Below are 13,928 nucleotides of genomic sequence, written 5' to 3'. Positions count from 1 at the left end.
ATACAGAATTTAGTTTTACCAATAAGAAAAAAATATCTGAGGATTCAATTCAGAGCTAAGAAAGTATGGTGAGCAAGGAGATGAGCAGCATAATGTTGAGGGAATAAACTGAAAAAAAAGCAACCGTTATGCAAATAAAATGAAAATAAGTATGGGTAGGAGAGGCTGAAGGGGGAGATACAGCTGTGAAAGAATGAAGGTGTCTAAGAGATTTGTAGACTCAAGTCGATGATGACATAACGCCAAATGGAAGGGGGAGACATGTTGCAAAGACAGTAATAGCATAATTGTACACTGATAGGTAGGGGATTAGAGCCAAACAAGCACTGCATAGGAAGTGGACACCTACAGGTTTCATCTGTTACAGGAAGAAAGCGCAAAAACACCCAGCACAATAAGGCGAACCTTTATTTAATCAAAGAGTGCGGTTTTTTACCAATAACTACAGTTTGCCTGTCTTACTGAAACCACTGAACAGTGTCTCTTTCTGGGTAAACATAACAGACAAAATGAGTTGTTGGTGTAAGTGTAGCGTCAGGCCTCTTACATACTGAATGTGATATCTGGCACCTCGTGCATAATGCTTACAACTTAATTGCATAATTCTTGCCATTACCACCTCTTCATTGCTTGGAGGATAAAACCCATTATACTTAGCTCCCTTAAACGTGTAGTATCACTTTACAGTGCTCAATGTATGCTTATGCCCAGATTCCTCTTCTTTTTTGTATTATTCTGATATCTCTCTCTCTCTCTCTCTCTCTCTCACACACACACACACACACACACACACACACACACACACACACAAAATCAAAGACCATGTTGGACTTTCTGCACCCAATTAACAGGTTTTGCCACTGTCCATATCACCCCTTCGCCCTTTAATTCAATAGTCCCAAGCATGACTGGTAGTTGGTAAGTCTGGTGCTCCCATATGGCAGGTAGGACAGTGGACTGGAACTGAAGGGAAAGAAGGGAAAGAAGCAAAAGTGCCCCTGCCCCTTCTGCCCCTTCTGCCCCCCCTCCCCCCCCCCCCCTCTCTCTCTCTCTCTCTCTTCCGTCACTTAAAGAGTGACATTCACTGTTTCTGATGCTCATTGTGTTACATTTCTCTATAATCTGCTGAGTGAATAATACATTGGACTGGGGTAAGATGAGATCAGAATATCTGTAACTGGATTATGCACAGTAATGTTTAAACTGAACTTTGGGTTGACAAATGGTTTACTGGAAACTCAAATGAAAAATTTTGGATGGCTTCACTGTCTGAAAGACATTCTTCTTTTATGCAATAATTCAGTGTACAACTTCATTTTCAATCTTCAGTCTGAGCCTCCATTTTTTCTTTTGTGTAGTCAGTTCCTAAAGGTGAGTGCGCTCCCGAACGCACATGGTATCAGTTCAATCTACTCTGCTGCAATCCAGGCCTTGTTTACATAACAGAGATTCGTATCACTTCTTGACCATTATTCAGCGCTTGAATATAATTTGTTCTTTCGATTTTTATACTTCTTGTAATTTTGGTAAATTCCACTCTATTTCTCAAAGAACTACTCATAAAAACATTGCTATATTTATTAAGTTTTACCAAACAATGCATTTCATGAAAAATGATGCTTCAAGATCAAAATGTTAGGAACACTGTCAAAAAGTTGGTACTGAGAAAGGTGCTTACAGGATGCACAATAGCAAGCATAAACATTAGTTTATATAATGAGGGGAATATTAACTGTGATTTTGAGTAGCTACTCTAGGTTTGAAGAGCCAAGGTAATGGCAAAGAGAGGATGAAGGCACTGGCTTAGTCAGGTCTGTAGAAGAGAATTGATTGTTGTTGGATCAAGTGTGTGCAACTGTTAGGCTATAAGAGAGCAACATCGTTAAACAGGTAAACAAATAGAAGGTTTTATAAGGTGAACATCAATTTGTAATCATCTCGATGAATGGTCCCCCTTTAGGATAGTGGGGTCTGGGCTGTCAGAATGCGATATATAGGAGCCGCACTAACTACAAAGAATACAATCTTGAATGGTTGGGAGAGAGGAGGGGGGGGGGGGGAGGAGGAGGGGGAGAAATGATAAACTCCAACCTATTCAACAGAAGCACATGAGTGTGATTAACAATAGCTTTGAACTAACAAATGAGATAAAAGAGAAAGAAAGAGTAGAATAAGTTAGGGACAAGAAGATGGCAGAAATGATTTATTTATCAATTATATTAGTACTGACATCATCTCTGATATGCTCAAAAGGAGAAATCAATAAGTCTCTAAGTCTTAATTTCAGGACTAACTTCTCCATATTACTATAACTTAAGAAGCATGAAAAGGGAGAGGAGGAGGAGTAAAGAAAAAATATGTAGGAGGAAGTGGAAATATTTTCAGAATGAATCAACTCACAAGGCTCACAATCATTCTCAACACAGAATTCACTAGAACAAAGATGGAAACATTAGCACTTCATGAAGAACACAAGGTGTTTCTAAAAACTCATCAAATACAACACAACAGTTGAAAACATACAAGAAAATAAATAGCCCCTATGAGAGAGACAAAAACCACCAAAATATTAACATGTATGGGCGACTAACAATTCCTAAGAGTTTTCTCTTTCCAAACATAACACTCACTGATGATTGGAAGCACAGCTTATGAATGCTCAAGATTGGTTACCTTCCTTTCTGTCGTCTGTTACCATTCTGCTGATAGTTAAGCAGAGTGTTCCTTTTATGTTCATATGGCAAGTAGAGACGCCGCCGCAATAGACTGCTTTGAAAAATAAATAATGTACTTCTAAAAGTTAAACAGTTTCTGGAAACATTTGGGAAAACAAGCATTATACAGCAAACTTCTTGAAAATAAGTAATAATGTGCAAGTTAAGTGACAAGTTCTTTATAAAGTATGAAATTTTGCTACGAATATTTTCACAATTTCTTTCAATTTCACATAATATTGATAGAATCTTCACATTCTATTTTACAGCATTTGCTCCCATTCACCCCCACCCCTGAAATCTGTAGTGCAGAGTTTTTATTCATATTCTGAAGGGAGATCAATTAATTCTCTGGGGCGCAATAAATTTTTTGAGTCGGCTACAAAATTAAGTTCTTATGGTACAACATATCTCAAAACTGATTAAGTCATTTATATAAAAAAATCGGCACTTTCTGGGGGTCTTCGTATTTTAATATCTGACATATAGTGGCCACAATGGTAACACTAACTTATGTTAGCAATGATATCCTTCCTAAGACAGATGTACTTACCATCATCAAATTTATCGTAGGCCACTGGAGCACTGAAGGATTTCAAAGTAATCGGATAAAATATGTGTCATTCCCATTTCAAGAAGGATCATTGGTCAGGTGGACATAATTATAGGTCTATTTTGTTGATGTCAATCTGTTGCAGAACTATGGAACAAGTTGTGTGCCCTTTTTGGGGAACAAATGGAAACTTCCTCTATAAGAATCAATGCGTATTCTGAAAACAGGAATGTTGTGAAAGTTGACTCCCACTGTTTACCCAAGAGATCCAGAAGATGTAGGTAAAGGCTCCCAGGGTAATGTTGATGTGTTCCTCGACTTCTGGAAGGCATTCGATACACTTTCATGTTGTTGCCTAGTAATCACAAGACTCGTCAGTTCCATAACTAGGATATTTGCATAAACTTTTATGTGTCTATCAGGAGCACTAAAAATTTAGCCTCATGAACTATAAGTATTCACAGCAATTCTGATTCTTTGTAATTTTATAATTTTTTTCAAGTGAATATTTCTTTCAGTAAATTGACTATATTTTATCACACATTAAAGAAATCATACAGGATGTAACTGTCTAAAACCACTTTGGAACTTCAATTAATCATAGTTTGATGCAGAATAAAAATAGAAAAATGGCGCAATGAAACAATTCATTGGCAGGACATCATAGTTATTAAATACGAGATTTTTTTTTATAAATACAGAAGTATGTCAGGTTAAATTAAGCAACTGGCTCACCATCTTGGAAAGTTAAGATTAGAGAGATATTGGGGGGAAAAACAAGTACGCAACAAAAGTACTTACGCAAGAAACCATAGATACCACATTGTCTCACAATAACATTGCATAATGCTCAAGACAATAAAGTTACAAGAATTCAGCCTTATGCCATAGTGCACTGACAATTGTGCTTCTCACTCACTATCTGCAACTAATATAGGAAGATGATAAAAAGCAACTGATACTCTTTGCACCAATCAATGCACTCTGCTAACTGCTGATGTAAAAGTATAATTTTACACTACATCTGCATTTTCCTAATTTATGAAATTCTATATCATAGTTTACACCATATGAAGACCTTGTTCAGCACCAAATCACATGTACAGAGATAGCAAGACCCAGTCATTTTTTACATTTCCTGTCGTTCCTTAGTTGCTTCAAAATTCATGGAGGTATGTTCTGTCTTTGCTACTAAATAAAGGGCAGTTTGTATTTTGCCACAGGCATTTCACTTCTTTTATTTACGAAGCATCTTCAGTGGCCTGTCATACTGACATCATCTACTACTTCTCACAAATAAAAACTATCTACACATGCACTCATAGTTAATTGATGCAGCCTAATTGTGAATGTGTTGATGAAGTGTGATTATCAACATGAGTAAATTACTCCTTCATATATTGTCATTATTGACCAGTTGTCTGTCCAGTCTTTTTTCCTACACTGCACAGAGGTCTCCTTATTTGCAATAATCCAGCCAGATAATCATACAGAATGACTTCAGTAAAGTGCAAATGTCGACTGCATTAGTTTTAAATGTTCTACTTCGTATCTGAACATAACTGTACAAGTGTGTATGCAAAATACATAAATGGTGGCGAAATGATTACTGAAGATTGTTCACTTACAAATTTATCTTCTCAGTCAACTTATTCTTTATAATTGAGCCATATGTTACTGGAAACACACATTTTCCTTTGATGTTCCACATTATTTCTATCAGTTCTATTTCGAGATTTCTACATCCTGCCTGTTTAGCATTTGTTCTCGGCATCTTGTAAGGGTTCAACCACTACATGATTTGATTTGATAAGATGTCAGTCCATTCCTTAAGTTTAATTATACCTGTTTCATGTGATATTCACAAAACATGAGCTTATACTGATTTTATGCCTGTAGGAAATATGTTTTTCTTGCCTTGTATTTTAATTTGTAAGTACTGTGAAATTCATTTGCAATAATAATTCTATAATAATTGAAGCATTTGAGATGTGGTGCTACAGAAGAGTGCTGAAAATCAGATGCACTGATAATATAAGAAATGACAAAGTTCTCTACAGAATCGGAGAAGGAACATATGGAAGACACTTACACCAGAAGAAGTTACGGGATGGTAGGGCACATGTTAAGGCATCAGCAAATAACCTCCACAGTTCTAAAGGGAATTGTTGAGGGTAAAAACTGTAGAGGAAAACAGAGGTTTGAATATATCCACCAATTTTATAGTGTGCATTTACATACTCTACTAATATATATCCAGCTGCAAACACGCTGAATTACATTAAAAAGGAATTACAAACCTCTTTGCTGCAGACATTGATTGTAATTCCTCTTGCTTCTTAGATTTTGGTCCATGTGACCGAATCAAATGTAGCTTAACACACTCAGCTGACTTTAAGCGTTTTTGACACACAGGGCACATATCATCTGTAGTGATGCTTACCTGAAACCCAACGCAATAATTTTTCAAGCTTCAATGGAGGTAAAAAGCAAATAACTGAATAGATAGCATTGCAACTGGCAGTCACGATAGTAGGATGTATCACCTTTAGTGCCTTAACTGACGTCAACGTTTACAGATTATACTTACCACTCAATGACAAATAAGTGAGTACTAAAATTAAATTACATGTTGAGGCATTAAGTAACTGTCACTTTTGTAGCAATATATGTAGCAATAAATAACATTAAACTTCCTGGCAGATTAAAACTGTGTGTCAGACCGAGACTCGAACTCGGGACCTTTGCCTTTCGCGGGCAAGTGCTCTACCATCTGAGCTACCCAAGCACGACTCACGCCCCGTCCTCACAGCTTTACTTCTGCCAGCACCTCGTCTCCTACCTTCCAAACTTTACAGACACTCTCCTGCGAACCTTGCAGTACTAGCACTCCTGAAAGAAAGGATATTTCAGAGACATGGCTATCCTTTCTTCTGTAAAGTTTGGAAGGTAGGAGACGAGGTGCTGGGAGAAGTAAAGCTGTGAGGACGGGGCATGAGTCTTGCCTGGGTAGCTCAGATGGTAGAGCACTTGCCCGCAAAAGGCAAAGGTCCCAAGTTCAAGTCTCAGTCCGGCACATAGTTTTAATCTGCCAGGAAGTTTCATATCAACGCACACTCCGCTGCAGAGTGAAAATCTCACTCTGGAATAAATAATATTGTTCATTAATTATAGTAAATTTTGAAATAGTAGAGAATTAAGGCTTACCCCAGCACATGTAGCATAGTGTGCACTCATATCCTGGTATGAGAGACTAATATAGTTGCAGGCTCTCAGGGGGCACCGTATGTAGCCAATGTCCTCCAACGAGTCCATCCAGTACTGTGCAAAGCCTGACAACATTCGCCTTGCTCGAGTTCTCACAGTGCTAAAAATAAGAAGTCCATATATCAGCATAATTATAAAAGTACCACAATTTCTGTTTTGGTCCTTATGTACAATGTTAATATACAGTCTTTTGAGATGAGAACAAAAATATTGTTATTTGACACCAATCTTTAATGATAGGAAATTAGTTGTAAATTTAGGATACAAAAGTAGTTCATGAGTGCTGTATCTCAATATATTTTGCAAATATCTGTAGGTAACATTATGAAGCAATTTGAAAAATAAAAATACAGAAAATCATTTACAGGGAAGACGAATGAATGATGTCAATTTGTTGGGAGAATTCTGCAAAGCAGGTTGCATACATGGCTCAGGTGGTGGTGGTGGTGGTGGTGGTGGTGGTGGTGGTGGTGATGGTGATATTTGATTTGTGGGGTGCTCAACTGCGCAGTCACCAGCACCCGTACAAAGTCACAATTTTGACACAGCACAGTCCCTTATTTTTTTCTTTTTTTTTTTCACAGTCCAATCTAGCCACTGTCATGAACTAAGATGATGGTGAAATGATGGAGACAACACAAACACCAGTTGCTGGGCAGAAAATCCCCAATAAGGCCGGGAATCGAACCAGGGACCCCGTGATCTAGAGGCAGCAACACTAGCCACTAGACCACGAGCTGTGGACATGGCTCAGGTGACAGTTGATGCCAGTACAGTTATTACTATAAACTGACAAGATGGCTGGCATGGTGGTGCACCAGAAGAACTTTAAGCATGAGCACTGACTGATGGAGTAACATGCACCTGGGCATGAAGCACTTCGGTTGACAAGAAACATGAAAATCATAAAGAATGTGATGTGTAAAGCCCAGGAGATAAAAAGAAAGCCAACATTAGCAATTTGGACAGGTTCATGAGATACAAATGCAGTGTTTTTGTAACAAATTGGATTTTCTTACTTGTTTGAGTAGCATCTGGTGGAACTATCATCTGTACTGACTGCACTTGCACATGTTGTCTGTTGCTGTGGAGTCTGCTGAGGTTGCACTTGATTATTCATTGGTATAAGCTTTCAACATATAAGAAAAAGAAAACAAGTCATTAGGTGACAAGTCACTCTGGTGAAATCAAAACACATCAATAATCACTTCACATTACACTATTGAAACATGTTAACCAATAATGGCTATGGTAAACATTGCTTGCATTTTACAGTTCTCAAAGAAATACTACAACAAAATAATCATTTTTAATTCTAGATTTACTTCACAAACAATTTTCACATTCTGTACTGTATACAGACTGAAAACAAAGATAAACAAGCAAAGAAATATCAACACCTATGAAAAGAATAGATTGCGACTCACATTAAGATAACACATTGAGTTGCAGACAGGCACAATGAAAAGGCTTACACACTAAGCTTTTGGTCAAAGCCTTCTTCAGAAATGAAAGGAAAACACATTCACACAAGCAGGCACACCTCACTCACAAATGACCTCCTCCTCCGACCGCTCACGCAGATTGCAACTGTTGTGGGTGAACAAAAGCAGCAGTCTGGAGTGGGGCAGGGATGGGGGAGGGATGGCAGGGTACAGGTGGGGATGAGCGAAGAGCTCTGCCTTGCAGAGCATGGAGGGACTACAAAGCTGCAGGACAAAGCTGCCAGGTGCAGTGTCGGGAGGCTGGGGTGGGGGGGTGGGTAATGGGAAAGGGGAGGAGCAGAAACAGGAAAAGACTGGCGAGTTTATTGGCAGAGATCAGTGCACAGTGAAGGTGAAGGGACTTGAATTGGGATGAGGTGCAAGCACAGATGAAGTGGAAACTTGTGTGTGGAGTGTGGGTACAGCAGGTTATCATAGGCTGGGGTCAGGATCATTTCGAAAATGGAGAATGCGTTGTAAGGATAACACCCATCTGTGCAGTTCAGAAACGCTGGTGGTGGGGAATATGGCCTGGGTTGTGAAACAGCCACTGAAGTCAAGCATCTTATATTCAGCTGCATGTTATGCCATAGAGTGGTCCGTCTGCTCTTGGTCACAGGTTGGCAGTGGCCACTCATCCCGGTGGACAGCATCAATGATAACAGAGAGATATCTACCACATAAATTAACAAGAGGTGCTACTGATACCCCATGGTACACAAATCAGGTCAGAACACTGGTGCAAAAAAAAGCATGCCAAATTTAAAAGAATGCAAAAGCCCAAGACTCGCGAAGTTTTACAGAAGTCTGAAAATCAGCATGAATTTCAATGTGAGATGCTTTTAACAGCTTCCACAACAAAACTTTGTCCCAAAATCTGGCAATAGGACACAATCAAAATTTACACTGCATGATAAAAACGGTGAGGTTACCGATGGCCGTGCCACTAAGGCAGAGTAACTAACCACAGTTTTCCAAAATTCCTTCACGAAGGAAGACAAAGTAAATATTCCACAATTCAAATCAAGAACAATATGAGTAACTTAGAAGTAGATATCCTCTGTGTAGCAAAGCAGCTTAATTCAAAGTAATCTGTTGACACACAGATAGCATGGATTCAGAAAACACAGTTCTTGTGTAACACAACTATTTCTTTATTCACATGTAATAACAAGCTGCATTGACAGGCAGTGTCAAATTGATTCTATATTTTTAGCTTTCCAGAAGGCTACTGACACTGTTCTTCACAAATGACTTCTAACCGTGTTGCATGCCTATGGAGTAGCATCTCAGCTGTGCAACTGAATTTGTGCTTTCACGTCAGAAAGGTCACAGATCACAATAACTGATGGAAAATCAAGTTAAACAGAAAATAGGGCCTCTGCTCTTCCTGATTTACAAACACGATTTAACCTGAGCAGCTATCTTAAGATTCTTTGCAGATAATGTGGTCATTTACCATCTTGTAAAGTCATCAGATGATCAAAATCAATTGCAAAATGATTTAAACATGATATATCTACAATGCAAAAAGTGGCAATTGACTCTAAATAATGAAAAGCATGAAGTCACCTACACAAGTACTAACAGGAATCCGCTGAATTTCAGTTACATGATAAATCACACAAATTTAAAGGCTGTAAATTCAACTAAATACTTAGGGATTACAATTATGAATAACTTAAATTTGAATGATTGCATAGATAATGTTGTGGGGAAAGCAAACCAAAGACTGTTATTTATTGGCAGAACACCCAGAAAATGGAACAGGTCTAGAAAGAGACTGGTTACACTATGCTTGTCCACACACTTCTGGAGTATTCATGTGCAAAGTGTGATCCATACGAGATAGGATTGACAGGAATTGCGAAATAGTAGAGAGAGCATCACGGATATGATGCGCAAATTGGGGTGGCAGCCATTAAAACAAAGGCATTTTTTACTCTGTAAGGACCTTCTCATGAAATTTCAATCACCAGCTTTTCCTCAGAGTGTGAAAATATTTTGTAGACAGCCACTTACGTAGCGAAAAATGATAATCATAATAAAATACAAGAAATCAGAACTCACATGAAAAGATATATGTGTTTGTTTTACAGCACATAGTTCAAGAGTGGAATGGTTGAAAAATTGCTTGAAGTTGTTCGATGAACCCTCTGTCAGGCACTTAAATGTGAATTGTAATCATACATAAAAATAGAAATAATCAATTTTTGACAATATAATGTAATTGGAGAGATATAAAAGTGTACTCATCAAATGGTGGCAAGAGAACAAACACACAAAAAATGTTTAACTCATCCAAGCTTTCAGAGCCAGTGGCTCCTTCTTCCAGCATAAGAGTTGAGGGAAAAGGAAGAGGGGCATAGGAAGAGGACTGGAGAGGTTTAGGGAAAGGGGTACAATTCGGAAAAGTCCCCCAGAATCCCAGGTCAGGGGTCCCGTAAGTCTCCCCTGACCCGTAGTTCTGGGTGACTTTTCCGAAGTGTACACCTATAACTTTCCAGCCATTTTCCTTCACCCCCTTTTCCTTTCCCTTCAACTCATCTGCCGCAAGAAGGAGCCACAGGCTCCAAAAATTTGAATAAGTTACACATTTTTTTGTGTGCATATTCTCCTGCTGCCTCTTGGTGAGTAAATTTTTTTATCTATCTGATTACATTACAAAGTAATCATGTAGTGGTAGATGTAGGCAGAGTTGGACAGTTGGTTGCTAGTCATACTAACATAAAAAGCTGTGCAATGGTTCAGCAGAGCTGGCAATGACATAACTGCTTTAACAGACGGCCTAGTCTCTGATGGTGTAGGATAAGCCAGTAACGGAACTGGAATAAGAAGTGCTGGGTGAGTGGATTGAGCAAATCTTGCACCTGGGTCTTTCACAGGGATACGATCCCTGTGGCAAGGGGCTGTGATCTGGAGTGGTATGACAATGGACTAGGATTCTGTGGAGGTTGAGGTGGAGGTTGAGGTTGACCAATTTAGGAGGCGTGAGAAGGGTCTTCGGTAGGATGTTCCTCAATTCAAGGAAGGATGATAGATAATCAAAGGCCTGACAAAAATTGTAGTGCAGCTTTTACAGACCGGAGCGGTTATGGGAGACGAAGCGGGCTTTTATCAGGTGACGAAGGGGGCACTCCTTTGTAACTGGTTCCTGGTTCTTGGGGGGTGGGAGGATTGGGTGGGGGAGGGGGGGAGGGGGGGGAGGGGGGAGGGGGGAAGGGGGGGAGGGGATGGCACAGGTTTGCAACTAGGTCTGGGGGAGATAGGGTAGAATAATATAAGCACTTCAAAGCATAAATTCATATATGCGAGCACTTACGATATACCTTAAATGAACAAACTGTGTGGGTTGTTTTTGTTGTTGTGGTCTTCGGTCTGAAGAATGGTTTGATGGAGCTCTCCATCTCCACCTAACTATTGCAACCTACATCCTTCTGAATCTTTTCATTGCTTTGGTCGCTCTCTACAATTTTTACCCCGCACACTTCCCTTCAGTACTAAACTGGTGATCACTGATGTCTCACAACATGTCCTATCATCCGATCCCTTCTTCTAGTCAGGTTGTGCCACACACTTCTTTTCTCACCAACTCTATTAAGTAACTCCTCATTAGTTTTATATGATCCACCCATCTAATCTTCAACATTCTTCTGCAGCACCACACTTCGAAAGCTTCAATTCTCTTTTTGTCTACATACATAGCTACACCCCAGAAAAATACTTTCAGCAAAGACTTCCTAACACTGTGTGGCTGTGTGGGTTATACAACTCAAATAAGGTGAGAGAGTGCAGGCAGCTTATATTGAACACTATGCACCGTGGTAACAAAACATAAGCACTTCGAAACATAAAATCCAGTGCGTAGGTAATTTTGACATAACTCACATGAGCACACAGTGCAGGTCATATAATCTGGATAAGATACATACATGCCATTCAAATTACTGATTACAAGGGATCATGAAACTAAGAATGTAAGTATACACTCCATACTCTTAATGTATGTCTAATTCAGTTACAAGGAACTGCATAATACGAGCACAACTTGTTATCATTTAAATGACACATATAATTATATAATAGTTACAGGATTATGCAAAATAAGTGTGACCATATAGAGATACAAAATCAAATGTTAATCTGAACCTCTATGTAGTGTAAGGGTTGTGGGGGAAACACTACAACCTGTGTGACATCATCACAGAACCATTTAACTGTATGCTGAGCTGGAAAAAATGGAAATGTTGTGTGGCTAGGGCCTCCTATGTGGTAGACCGGTCGCCTGATGCAAGTCTTTTTAAGTGACGCCACTTCGGCGACTTGCGTGTCGATGGGGACGAGGAGATGATGATGATGACGATGATCACAACACAACACCCAGTCTCTGAGCAGAGAAAAATCTCCGACGCAGCCAGAAATTGAACCCTGGCCCCTTGGCATGACAGTCCGTCATGCTGACCACTCAGCTAGCGGGGCGGACGGAATGTAGACATAATTACACCTTGAGATGAAAAACAAAAAAAGGGATACTGTACGTATGTCATGTAAGTGAAAGAGCTGTTACTTAAGCCATATTGTGTTGTCTCTTGTCTTGAAATAATGTAACTTTAATGCAGTTAGGGATACATTTAAATATAGAGTATTTAAGTATATGTCTACATCATACCCTGTTCCCATGTAACTTTTGATATAATAGGAGAACATTCTTTAAAACAAGTGTTAACACAATTGTATAACACTGCATGGGTAAAGTGAGCATATAATTTTATGGTACATCACCAAAAAGGCTGAAAATAATTTTATCTACAAATTCCAACAGGTCATTCAAAACATCATTTGCATGTCTCTTCTTGTGGCTGTATATTTGCAAGTAAGAGCATAAATTTTTCCCCTTAGGGGTATAGTGTAAAATTTTCTAATTATGCTCCATATTATTTATATGAAGTTGATTCTCTGAAATGATGATCAAAGGCAGTGGCATTATGATTGCCAGTGTGCTCTCCGAAACTCGTAAAAAATGACCGACATGTCTGTCCCATATGAAATCTTTAACATTTCCATATTCTAATTTGTGATCAATTGTGCAAACAAACCAATATATGATCATTAGGATAATTATAACATGAAGTGCTGATCACAGGTGTCAGGATGCCACATTTACACTCTCACATAAATTTTGTAACATTCATACTTCACTTATCTGGACATTTTTAAACTCAATTTATAATATTGTCATTAATTTCATTTTATCTTTGATGGGTTCTAAACAATATTTGAACATCAATCACAAACAGTTCTCATTTTCTAATTCCAGAATACTTTTCACAAAAAAAACTAGCTTTTAGTTAGCATTTATGTAAAGAACTCTTGTGCATGTTAAGAACATTCTCCAACTGATAATTTTCATAATATAAGCAACTCTATAAAAAGCATTGTCAACAAACACATTTTACGAATTTCAGTACCAAAAAATAAAAACTACACAATACTCACTCTCGCAGTGTCAGAGGAGCAAGTTAATATTTAACTCTGTAATGTCCGTTTGTAAAAGCTAACAAGGATTTCACTGTAATCATTAAAATTTCTGTCTGTAATAACGGACAACGTCATCTGTAGTTACTGAAATGATAAGCAGTGGTGAATCAGCCATAGAGAATCAGTTGTGTTCCAGTTTTTGTGCAATAAACATGTTATTGTGAAAATTGAAACTTCTGTGTCAACCTGATTACTTAAAATTTCTCTTGACATACCAAATCATTAGCTACACTGTGAAGAATTCAGGAAGTTGCAGCATACTTGGTGGAGCAGACACTCACAACTTTTCTACACCCACTGCAGCGTCACAGTTCACCAGAACACAAACAGGAGTATTTACTATCAAATGTTAGACCCTGGGAAAGCCCAGTA

The sequence above is a fragment of the Schistocerca piceifrons genome, chromosome 6, assembly GCF_021461385.2.
Source record: "Schistocerca piceifrons isolate TAMUIC-IGC-003096 chromosome 6, iqSchPice1.1, whole genome shotgun sequence".
Classification (NCBI taxonomy): Eukaryota; Metazoa; Arthropoda; class Insecta; order Orthoptera; family Acrididae; genus Schistocerca; species Schistocerca piceifrons.
This window is presented reverse-complemented; position numbering follows the sequence as displayed.